Raw genomic sequence first — 12,852 nt, forward strand, 5'->3', positions numbered from 1 at the left:
AAAATGAGTTGTTAATTTCTTAGTTAATGGATGTTTCAAAACCAAAGAATAGTATCTTGGTTCCTATCATGGCTTTCGTATGTAATTTAAAGATTAGAGAGAGATTTCCTGGATTTTCTTTGTCCTTCTTAAACTGTACCTCTTAGAGTAATATTGATTCACAATTTGGAAGGAGGAGGGGCTTGGGCTCCCTTGCTGGTACAGTATCTTGTGCAGGTAAATAGATTCCTGAAGGTCAATCTGATCTCTTTCAAAGTCATTCTTAACTTTTATTTTAGTACTAATCATAATTACCATTTATTATAAGTATCTAATACTGTGACAAATATAACAAAACACTCATCCTGTGAATTTTGAACATTGTTCCCATGTTACAAATGGGGAAACCTATTACTGACAAAACAGCATTTTACATATAGCAGCAAAATATTCAATCACCGTAAATTCATAACTTTTTTAATTTAAAATACAGACACAGTAACTTTTATCAGTCAGTAATTTCTCTGGTAAACATCAGTAAAATCATTGCCCCAGTAGCTTATTGATGGAGTGATGGAAAATTTCTAAAAGTTTACAAGGACAGAAAACCAATTAAAAAAATCCAATTCTTTATAAGGTGCACAGATACAGATCAGTGTGCAACTTGAAGTAAAATACACTTGACACTTGAACAACACAGGTTTGAACTGTTCGTCCACTTATATGCAAATTTTTTATAGCACTGTAAGTATTTTTTTCTTCCTTATGATTTTAACTTTTTTCCTCTAGCTTTATTATAAGAATACAATATATAATACATGTAACATACAAAATGTGTGTTAATTGACTGTTTATGTTATTGGTTAAGGCTTCTGGTCAACAGTAGGCTTTTGGTAGTTAACTTTTAGGGGAGATAGAAATTATACTGGATTTTCAACTGCGCAGAGGTCAGCACTCTCATTGTTCAAGGGTCAGCTGTAAACGTAAAGTCAATCTTCTCTTTGTATGGCAAAAATTACATTTAGGCTTTCTACATATTGAACTTCCTTTCTCTTGCATGAGTTACATTTTGCATTTTGTTACATGAAGTTTGAAAGTTCCAACAATTTGTGACCCAGTGAATATTTACTATAAACATTTTAATGTAAATGTTGATAATGGAAAACCTCGAAATAGAGGAGACTTTATATTGTCTAATGCTTGAGTGTTTATATACACATATCTTCTGGATCCTGTATCTTAAAAGATTTTCATAATTACCACATTACACATATAGAATTAAGTTTAATGTATTCTTTTTAGTACTATTTAAAGTCAGAAATATTTTTAGTATAAGAATGGACAACTTGTTGGTTTCTCCAGATTCCTAAATTATTATTCTTTAAAGCAGCTACTGAATTAAAATACTTTTTGATCTAGCTAACTAGCGTTGATTTTTACATTCTTTGCTTCTAGGAGAAAAGAGTAATTTGTAAAAATTACTAATCAAGTAATTTTCATATTTATCCTAAGTAAATACACATTCATCCTATATGCATAAGTTGCTGATATCATTCTATAAGCAATTATGCCAATGCATTATGTCCTGTAGAATTTCAAAATATTTTAAATGCTGAGGAACTATTCTCTGTTATCTATTATACTTCAGAAAGGAAATTTTATACCAAATTAGTTTTATTGTTTTTAAGAACAATCTAAGTAATTGGTCAGATAGAATAAGTCATTGGTCTCCAGTAATTTCCTTAGATAACCCAAAGGTAATTCTTAAGAGGTAATACCTAAATATAGGTACCCAAAGTTACCTATATTACCCAAAGGTAATACCTAAATATAAAGATTAAAAGTAAAGATTCTTACATGTCATTGTTTCTGTTTGAGGTACTTCTATATCATGTAAAATTTCAGAAGTTGGAATGACTCAGAATTTTTCAGAAAGACAAGGTGAGAACCAGGCTTAACATCTATTAAAGACATATCTTCTAATGTAGTTGGACATAATGGAAAAGAAAATCACTAATGACATCATACTGGTGTAAAGCATACACTTCATTCAAAGTTGTAGGTGACTAATTCTAACTTGAGTCCTATTTCAGTTGACCTATATAACCTTTTCTTAGAGAACTTGTAATTAAATTTTGTGTCATTGAATAATTTATTAGAACATATTATGTTAAAGGACTAAAATGAGTTACATAAATCAGTCACCAGCCTTGCAGTGGTGAAAAATTTTTGCACATCCATGCTTCACTGAGTTCTTTGCCAACCAACCAACATTCAGGCAATGAGAGGAAACATTTCTGTATGGGGCTAGTGTTAAAATTTACATTCTTGTGCTGCCCTTTTTTTTTTTTTTTCTTTTTTAATTTAGTGTCTAACTCATGGAAGTTTGTTTCTTCAGGTTGACTGAATGCAAAATTAGATTTATCCTTGCATCCAAAGCCATCTTTTTCTATATACATTGAGTCCAGACATGTTCTACTGATCTGTTGACCATTAATTAACTTAGTTTATACAATCTTAATGTTACTACTATCTAAAAATAATAATCTTGGCTGTATATATACGGTCACTAATGTTGGAGGAGGGAAGTGCTCCACATCCAACAAAAGAAACGTATTGATTTTTAAATAACTTTCCTTACTTGGGATTACTGATCTAAAAAACAGCAGCTATGTAAGTTAAAAAGGATTTTTATTTATTTGGAAAGTCAAATGTAAAGTGTATCATTAATGAATGAATATTAAGCAACATCAAAATATTTAGAAAGTCAAATACATGTTGCAGTAATGACAGAACTATAGAGGCTATTTTGTAGCATTATTCCAAAATCATTTTCCTTCTTCCACATTTGTCACACGAGTTTTTGCTGAAGGATTTCTTGGCCATTTTAGAGACTGTAATCTAGTTAAAAGGTTTGTTTATACTTCCCATCTCTGTTCTGCTGATGGTATTAGAATGCAGGCCAGAGCCAGACATCTAACTGTTTATAACATTCAAACTTCAATTAAAGCTGCAGTGTTCAGTTCACTATATATCAGAAAGCTTATACCAGCTACAAATATCACCACTAATGATGGCAATGATTTTGTGTAGCCATAGGCCTTCCTAAATTATGCCATTCCTTGTGAATACTTTTTTCCTTTTAGATGGTATTAACATTAATTCTTTCATAGAAGTCTAAAGATGAAGTTTATTTTCTACCAGTAGTAAAGCATTTTCTTTAGCAGTTTCTTTTGATAATGAAACCAAACAGCTTATATTATTGTGTATCTTATTTAAATGTCCAGTTTAGTTTTTAGTTGTTTTTTTTAAATTAATAAATTTGATAGTAGATGTTTGTTAGCTAATTGATTCAACTCAGGTTTCCAGTTTGAAGAAAGTAGCGATATGTTGCGTAATAGAAAACAAAAGTAACAGTCATATTACTCCAGTGTTTTGTGTATGTGAGGAGACTAGACCCGCATAGTACAGATTTTAATTTAATCTTATGTTGCTTTTCTGGTCTGCTGCTCTGCTGTTTGTGGTTTCTATGTTCTAAGTATGTTGGTAAACTATTTAAATTTTTTTCTTTTGAAAACTTTTAAGAATTCTTTAAAAACATTTCTTCAGCAGCTTCACTGTTTTTGCTCATTCTACCTCATTGATTTAGAAAATGAATTATGTGTGTATGTGTTTAATTTTGTAATGACTAGGCAAATTTGCTATGTTATATTGCTTTCTCTTTATAAGAATAAATTTTAGTTTTTACTAATTTTAGACCTTGATTACTAAATTTATACATTCTTTATGTACATACATATATTTTTTATTAAAATACAAGTTTATAGGAGGCTTAAACATTTTAGGAAAGATGAAAAATCATATTAAATTCAATGAATACTTGCTATAATGCTTTTAATTAAAATACATTACAATGGAAAAATCTACATTACACATTTTCCTGGCACTGAAAGAAAGGATTCATTTATTTTGAAATTTTATAAGAAAGTTAAAAAATACTACCTAGAGTGTTTGAGGATAAGAACTAACAACAACCAGAGAGCCTGGGTGGCTCAGTTGATTGAGCATCTGTTGATTTTGCCTCAAGTCATGATCGCGGGGTCATGGGAATGAGCCCGGCATCAGGCTCTGCACTGAGCATGGAGCCTGCTTAAGATTCTCTCTCCCTCTCTCTCTCTTACTTTCTCTCTCTCTCCCTCCCCCCTCTCTGTCTCTCTCCTGCCTTTCTCCTCCACTCAATGCTCACCATCTCTAAAGTAAAAAATATAATAATAAAAAAGTAAAAAGAGCTAACAACAGCCATGCAAAATTTGGATTTGTAAGCTAAAAAAATATGGAAAGATCTCTAAGATAAGCTAAACTGAAAACAGGGCACAAAATGATGTGTACAGTATGTTCCCATTTATGTAAAAAATTGCCCAAACAGAATAAATATAAGAATTTATATTTACATGCATATAATACATATTTTATACCATATGTACATATATTTATAAAATAAAAATTGCATAAAATATATGCCTTATGTTTATGTAAATATATTAAGAAAAGATTTGGAAAATATTTAGCAGATTATATCCTTGGTTTATAGAAAGTATGTGGGATGGTAGAAAATTAAGAACTCTTACAGTTTTGCATACTTTACTTGGGTTTATTTTTAACAATAAGTTTATATTCACGTAGTAATTTTATAATGGAAAGAAATATTTATGTATTAAAGGAATGAGAAAAAGAATAACCCAGGAAAATTGCAGTCCCATCCCCTAATCATCACATGAATATATCCCCTTGAATACCTTGAAGAGAATTGAGTATTGGCTAACAATCATCATAGCTCGATACAGAATAAGGTCTGTTAGACTGATCTAATCTTATCTAACAGGGTGAAAAGCATTGTCAATTGAGGGAGGGACAATGAATATGATCTATCCTGACTTTAAAATACTTTGCTTCTTATTGCTAAATGAATTTCTCACGAACTTGGGAAAATATCAACTGGGGAACTGGTGGTAAAGAATGTCAGTCATAAAGTGGTGATGATAAGACAGATTCAGTCTGAGATCAGATAGAATATGTGGTGGACCTAAGATAGACTCTTATTATTTTAATCAGTGCTCCAAATTATTACATCCTCATTCAAAATACAGATGGCATAGTCACTTAACATTTTTATAATTTTTCTGTATTCAGGTACTGGTTTGAATAGAAGACAAAGATAAAACAAGTTTTTAACTTTAAGTCTTTTTTTTTTTTTTTTAAGTGACTGGAATATGTACTTGAAAAACACTTCAGGAGCTTTTGTAAAATAACATCAAACTGAGTATGAAAATACGCAGAGTAAAGAAACAATTAGAATTCTGTAGAGTTAATCACAGTGGGCTTCTTGGGAGGACATGAGTTAATCAGAGTTTAGGTAGAGGAGAAATCATAGGTTGGCTCAGGAGAGTAATTCAAGTTAAGACAAAGCTTCCAATGCGATATGAGGTTAGGGGAGCTTATTTTTAGTAGTTTGAAAGCTAGGATTAAAATTCAAAATAACTTGGTAAATTAAGACAGACGTTAGAAATAATATACCTTGCATTTATGTTTTTAACACTTCATTTCCAAGAATGCAGGTCAGAAAAGAAATAGGGAAAAAATAACTTACATAAAACATAAGGAAGTGAATAGTTCTTTATAGTTATGACTGGAAAATTTGTCAGGAGCCCGAAGCAAATATATTCTGAAAGAGTTAGAAATCAAATGCTATGTAGTTAAAACAGGAAAATTTGAGGGCGCCTGTGTGGCTCAGTTGGTTGAGCGTCCCACTTCACCTCAGGTCATGATCTCGCATTTTGTGAATTCAAGCCCCACATCGGGCTCACTGCTGTCAGCGTGGAGCCTGCTTTGGGTGCTCTGTACCCCCCCCCTCTCTCTCTGCCCCTCCCCTGCTTGCTCTTTCTCAAAAATAAACATTAAAAAAAAAAGTTTAAAAAGAAATTTAAAAAAATAAGAAAATTTTATTCAAGGATATTAGCTGAGGTTCTTTTTCTTTTCATAATTAAAATTAATACCCAAGTTGGTCCCTAGGATCAATAGTAATTAGTATACAATTAAAACTGTAAATCTTACATATAAATTCTAAAAATAACAAGAAGATATAGCTTATATTTTCTCCATTTACTTGAGTTTTATTTGCATCTGGCATAATTTATTTCCATCTGGCTGCCTCATGTCAGTTACCAATCCACCTATCTGTACCATCACAAATTGAACTTTTTTTTTCTCCTGAAAAATGTCAGTTTTAAAGAGTTCTATCAAATATGGCTGTGTATTTTGTTTTCATCTGAGAAGTCAGTGATTTTTCTCTTATGTAGGGGTCATTTTAAGTACTCAGTATTCCTTATCTCTCTCTCTCTTTTTTTTCTTTTTTTTTTTTTTTTTTACCAGTGCCTTGCCAGTGTCTTTCTTCAGCCAATATATGTTGACATCAATTATGTGCTCTGGAATAGTGACCAAAAATAGACATAGGTCTTGTTCTTTTGAACTTATCCTAAAGAGTAAAGATAGTAATCAAATAATTGTATAAATGAATGCAGGGTTGGAACTATTCCAATTGCTGTAGAGAGGTACATGGGATTTAATATGAGGCTCTTAGAAGGATAATTTAACCAATCAATGGGATCAAGGGAAGTTAGTTTTGGTTTTTGGTTTTTTGGAGGAAGTGCTTAGTTAACTGAAATCTTGATAAATTAGTTAACTTGATCAAGAGAGAGAAAAGTTTTCTGAAAGGAAGGAATAGTATGTACAACGGTACTGAGGGGGAAGGAGCATAGTACCTAACATTAAATGAAGGTCAGAATGACAGAAGTTTCAAGAACTAGAGAGTGCATAGGAAAAGGTGATGCTAGGGATTAATGTAGGAACCAAACTGCAAGATGTAGGCCAATGTTTTCTTTTCCTTATGATTAATATTTATACTTAGACGAATATTCTTTATTTTCAATGCAAAAATTTACTACCACATATAAAAGGGTTGTTTTATAAGAGTTCACTTTTATTTCAGTTTAAAACTCAATGCTTTTTCTCATGGAATTATGATTATAGTAGTCAGGTCTTATAAAACCTCTTTAACACAGATAACAATGGAAAGTAGTGAACATAACATCATGGCCTAAATATAACTAGGTAGAGGTTAGAAAAGAAAAGGAAGAAAGGGTATTAAAATTGATGTTTGTATGTTTTCAAGAGAATATCCAGGGTGTGATTGAGTTATAAATAAGAAAAAGAAAAAGTCTGCAAGTATAGTAGGCTGATACAGGATATCATAGCAAATGATTGTGAGGGACACATTCAGTGGGACATCTTGAGAAGACCTTTAACTGGCACCTGAACATATAATGTGATATCTGTAGCAAACCAAGACAAACAGAGTAGAAGCCATCATATTCACAAACAGAATGTCGCAAATCTAGGGCGTATTTGTGTTGATGTTATTAGAATATAAATTTTTTTAATTCCCTTAAGAAAAGTAGAATTACTAATCACAGTACAATGCCAACTTTATTTTGCTGATTTTAGAATAATTTGTACAGTCAGAATTAATTATAAATTATTAAGTTGCATTAACTATTTCAGGCCTCAATATTAGCTTTGAAAATATTGATGTATCTCAATTGAAGTTGTAGCTTAAAGACAAAGTTGAAGAAATTTAATTTTTAATTGTTATTTTCCATTTAATGTATATTGCTGATAAAATATCTTCATGTTGATCTTTAAATTTTAAGCCTCTTTTAACACTGGTTTCTGTCTGTGTTAAGTAAGAAACCATGTAATTAATAACTAAAAGTTCAAGAAATATCCCAAATACTAAGAACATTATAAAAATAGATTAAGTCACTTTAGTTAGTATAAGACCAAAATATTGCAAAGATGTGTTAAATAGTAAGGATGAGGTAAATATATATAAGCATTTACTGAAGGGACAAGTTGTATCACGTTACTATTGGTTGGTGAATTCTGCCAGTGCGTCATCCATCTGGTGATCTTGAACTTCACTTTCTGGCGTTTTCAGAAATGGCAAACCACAGTTTTAAAGCAAGTTAACATCTAAAATTAAAAACTACAGAATTGAGTTTGTGTTATTTATTCACTTATTTGTCTTTTAACTAATTTATAAAGCATTCTTAATGAGACAGTATCAGTAACATTGGTTTATTTTTCATGCAGTGTCTAGCTGACCACTGATGATTCATAGACCATAAGTGTTTGGGAAGCTTACTGTGTTTGAAAAGATAGTTTACCAAATTAATTTAATAATTCTGACGGGTCAAGGTACTTTTTAAACAGAAATGAGGAATCACTTGGGAATTGTTTAGGGATTGATATGTTCTATGTTTTACATTTACACCTTCCTGTTTTTCTTTCTATCAAAGTGTGTTCCAGAGATCGCTAGTTCTCTGATAAGTTAATAGGTATGACACACCCCCACCAAAGTTCCTTTATCAAATTAAGTTTAGAAAGTAAGATTATGGGGCACCTGTGTGACTTTGGTTAAGCATCTGACTATTTCGGCTCAGGTCATGAACTCACAGTTCTGAGGATAAGCCCCACACCAGGCTGTGCGCTGGGCGTGTAGCCTGCTTAGGATCCTCTCTCCCTCTTGCTCTGCCCCTCCCTGATGTGCACTCTCTTTCTCAAAGAAAAATATGATTATGATTAAAGAATGCTGGGTAGGATTTTTTACTGCAGTAGTAAATCACTAACATGTATCAAGTGCTTACTTTTTGCCATTCACTTTGCTAAGTGTTTTACATACATTATCTTATTTAATCCTCTTAACGACCAGAAAAAACATTCAGAAGTATATTCTTCATATAATGCACTGCTTATAAGCACCAATACAAAAAAGTCTGTTAAGAATGTAAAAGTGAGACAAATAGCACTTTAAACTGTTACAAACCTATAGCTTTGGAAAAGAAAGGTTAGGAAATTTATGCTTAAAATTAAATATTCCATAGTATGTTTCTCTGTATATTTTATATTTGGAATGAACTATTTAATTTTTTATTTGAGTATAGTTGACACACATTATATTAGTTTTAGGTAGATAACATTGATTCAAGAACTTTGTATGTTGTGCTGTGCTCACCACAAGTGTAACTGCCATCTGTCACCATGCAACACTATTACAATACCACTGACTATATTCCCTCTTCTGTACCTATTATTCCTGTGACTTATTTGTTTCATACGTGGAAATGGTCACATTTCTATATACTAATAATGAAGTAGCCGAAAGAGAAATTAAGAAAATAGTTCCATCTACAATTAGACCAGAAAGAATAAAATACCTGGGGATAAACTTAACCAAGTAGGTGAAAGACCTGTACTCTGTAAACTATAAAACACTGATGAAAGAAATTGAAGATGACACAGGGGTGCCTGGGTGGCTTGTTGGGTTAAGTGTGGTTTCCGCTCAAATCATCATCTCATGATTGTGAGATCGATCCCTGTGTCAGGCTCCATGCTGGGTATGGAGCCTGCTTAAGATTCTCTCTTCCTCTGCCCCTCTCCTGCGTGCATGCATTCACTCTTTCTCTCTCTCCCCTCTAAAAAGAAAAAAAAAAAAAAAAAGATGACACAACAAATGGAAAGATATCCCATGCTCAGGGATTAGAAGAAATAATATTGTTAAAATGTCCATTCTACCACAAGCAATTTACAGATTCAGTTCAATCCCTATCAAAATACCAACAGCATTTTTAACCTAGAACAAATAATACTAAAATTTGTATGGAACCACACAAACACTTCTGAATAGCTAAAACAATCTTGAGAAAGAAGAACAAAGTTGGAGGTATCACAATTCCAGAATTTGAGATATACTAAAAAGCTATATAGTACAACTATAGTATTCACAGATGATCAGTGATAACCATACTTTTTTTTTTTTTTTTTTTTAACATGTAGCAACTTTTAGAGCTTCAGAAGCAGTCCTCAGTTTGAGCACTGGCTCCATATACTGAGCGTATAGTATGTAGCCTTTGGTGAGCTGTTAAGGTTCTGAACTTGGGGGATTATCTGTAAAATTAGCATAGTGACTCCATTCTCACACAGTTATGATTATTAAATAATAGAGTGCATATGAAGTCATAGCATGTTGTGGACATTCACTAAAATTTAATTTCCTTTCCTTTTCTTTCTTTGCTTCTATTATTAGTAATAACCACATTTCAGAATCTTTGTGAAATTATGAATTTAATTTTTTCTCCTCTTTTTAAAAAAATTTATCCATTACTCCTAAAAATACTTTAAAACTTTCCCTGAAATTCTACCCATGAGGACCTAATCTACTCTTTACTTTTGCTTTCCTGCGCTCAGCTAATAAAATGGGTACCTATAAATACTGCTGGGCTCAGGTATTAGAGAAATTTGAAGAAATGATCATACTTCATTAATGTAAATATTCTATTCCTAGCTTACAGCAGTGCTTTTGGTAATTCTTATTAAGTGAAATAATATATAAATAGGTTACTTTTCTTTGTCTAGTTTCTCCACATCAAACTTAAGGCAGTATTAGGGGATGTGTGTGGTTCAGTCAGCTGAGCATCTGACTTTTGATTTTAACTCAGGTCATGATCCCAGGGTTGTGGGATCAAGCCTCATGTCAGGCTTCTCGTTGAGCATGGAGCCTGCTTAAGATTCTGTCTCTCCCTCTGCCCCTCTCCCCTACTTGCACTCTCTTTCTCTCAAAAAAAATTTTTTTTAATTAAAAAACAATAGGCAATATTTTTTAAAAAGTTAAGAGCTTGGACTCGAGAGCCAGTCTGTCTGGATTCAAATCCTTATTCTACCATTTCCTATCTGCCTCAGTTTCATCGTTAGTAAAATAGGTGTAATAATTATGCCCACCTCAGGATTGTTTAATAAGATCAGGGTATGTAATATATATGTGTGTGTGTGTGTGTGTGTGTGTACATTTGTATATGTATGTATGTATATATATATATATATTTGTGTGTGTGTGTGTGTGTATATATGTATATGTGTGTACATATACATATATATGTATATATATGTATATGTACACACACACATATATATGTAGATATTATCTTTAAAAATGTCTGGCACTACTGTTAAAAACATTAACTGTTCTAGCAATTATATATTGAAAAACTGATGGCTTAAATATGGTGAGTGTCTAACTTGGTAATTTTTCATTTGCAGAATAAAACAAATTCAGTTTAATTTACAGTTCCTTGAAAACCATGTCAGACTTTTATTTAGGATTTTGTATTTTCCAAATTCTTTACATTATTTTTAAATTTTTTATCTTATTGTTGAAACATAGTGGGAAAAACTTCCCCATTGTTTCCCATAAAGAAACAGAGACATACAGAAAGTTCATACCTTTTAAAGCATGGTAGTAGAAAAGTTAGTAGAAAGACTAAATTAGAATTCAGAACATTTCATGTGCCAGTATTTTGATCCAGCTATGTCTGCTCTTTATTAAGTATTCAAACAACACACCTATTTGTTGGCAAAATAAATGTTAAAGTTATATTACTCTGTTCTTCAAAAATTTTATTGGCTTGTGTTTCCGTGGATGTGTCCTTTTAAGTTTTATTCACTGAAAACTTGTATGAAAATAATGTTTTAAATGGGATTAATGGGGCGACTGAGTGGCTTAGTTGGTTAAGCGTCCCACTTCAGCTCAAGTCATGGTCTTGTGGTTCATGGGTTTGAGTCTAGCCGCCTCGGGCTCCCTGCTGATAGCTCAGAGCCTGGAGCCTGCTTCAGATTCTGTGTCTCCCTCTTTCTGCCCCTCTCCTGCTTTTGCTCTGTCTCTTTCAAAAATAAATAAGTAAAAATTTAAATAAAATAAGAAAAAAATAAATGGGATTAGATTAAAGCTATCTCTTTGGATATTTAAGGATCGAGTATTTTTTTAAAGGTATCAATGGCTCCCCCCCCCCCCCCCCCCTGAACTAATTAAAAAACTCCTTCCCTGTTTCTCATATTGTCACTATGTCATACTATATTTTATGGGCTCAATGTAGTTTTCCAAGCCATCCTAGAAACTTAACCATCATTGTTAATATTTCGTTTCTGTGAAAAGTAATTCCAATTTCAAAGAGTAAATTATTGTACAATTAGCTTTTGAAAAGTAGTAGGATTATAAGAACAGTATGTTTCTGTAAAGACACGTGAGAGAAACATTAAAAAGTTGTTCTTTAGTTGTTTAAAATATTATGTGGTGTTTATAATTCAGCATTAAGAAAGTGATAAACAGCCTGATTGGGAAACAGAAAATAGTAAGATTAAGACCAAAAGACTCAGAACCATCTCTTTGAGAGAGAATTGTAAATGATTTCTTAGACAAGTAGTATAATAGTATCTAATTTCAAGTTTGTAATTATTGTTCATAGTTGCTTAGGAGGTAGGATTATCGTGTACAATAATTTATTATGAATTTTCTTTTTAAAAATAACAAAACTTAAAGTTTAGTATTCCAGTCTAATAATTTGCTAACATTTATGGGGATTTTTACAAAAATGTCACTTTCATTATAGAAAATTAAACAAATATAATTTCATATGTATTTAAAATAGGAAGATAATTAACGGAAAGGCAACGACCTTGCTACTTTCCACATGAAATAATGTTTATATTTTGTAAACAACTTCTATAAAATGCTTGTGCACACACTTGCTCTCTCTCTCTGGTATTTTGATATATTCATTCTGATGATTGGGGGCATAGACTCAGGAATCCTAATCAACTGACAACCTAGTTTGAAAACTCAAGTTACTTTATTTTGCAAATTCTGATGCCATTAAACCACTTTTATGTTTCTGCTAAAAAAATCAAGTTATGTCTAAGTCTTTT

General features: G+C 31.9%; 1 long non-coding RNA gene across 1 annotated transcript in view; it reads left to right on the forward strand.

Annotated features, from left to right (window-relative positions):
• Window positions 1-12,852, forward strand: part of LOC115520475 — a 221,750-nt gene that overhangs the window by 4,893 nt on the left and 204,005 nt on the right. The gene's annotated exons all lie outside the window — the stretch shown is intronic.

Source organism: Lynx canadensis, chromosome C1 (genome assembly GCF_007474595.2).
Source record: "Lynx canadensis isolate LIC74 chromosome C1, mLynCan4.pri.v2, whole genome shotgun sequence".
Taxonomy (NCBI): domain Eukaryota; kingdom Metazoa; phylum Chordata; class Mammalia; order Carnivora; family Felidae; genus Lynx; species Lynx canadensis.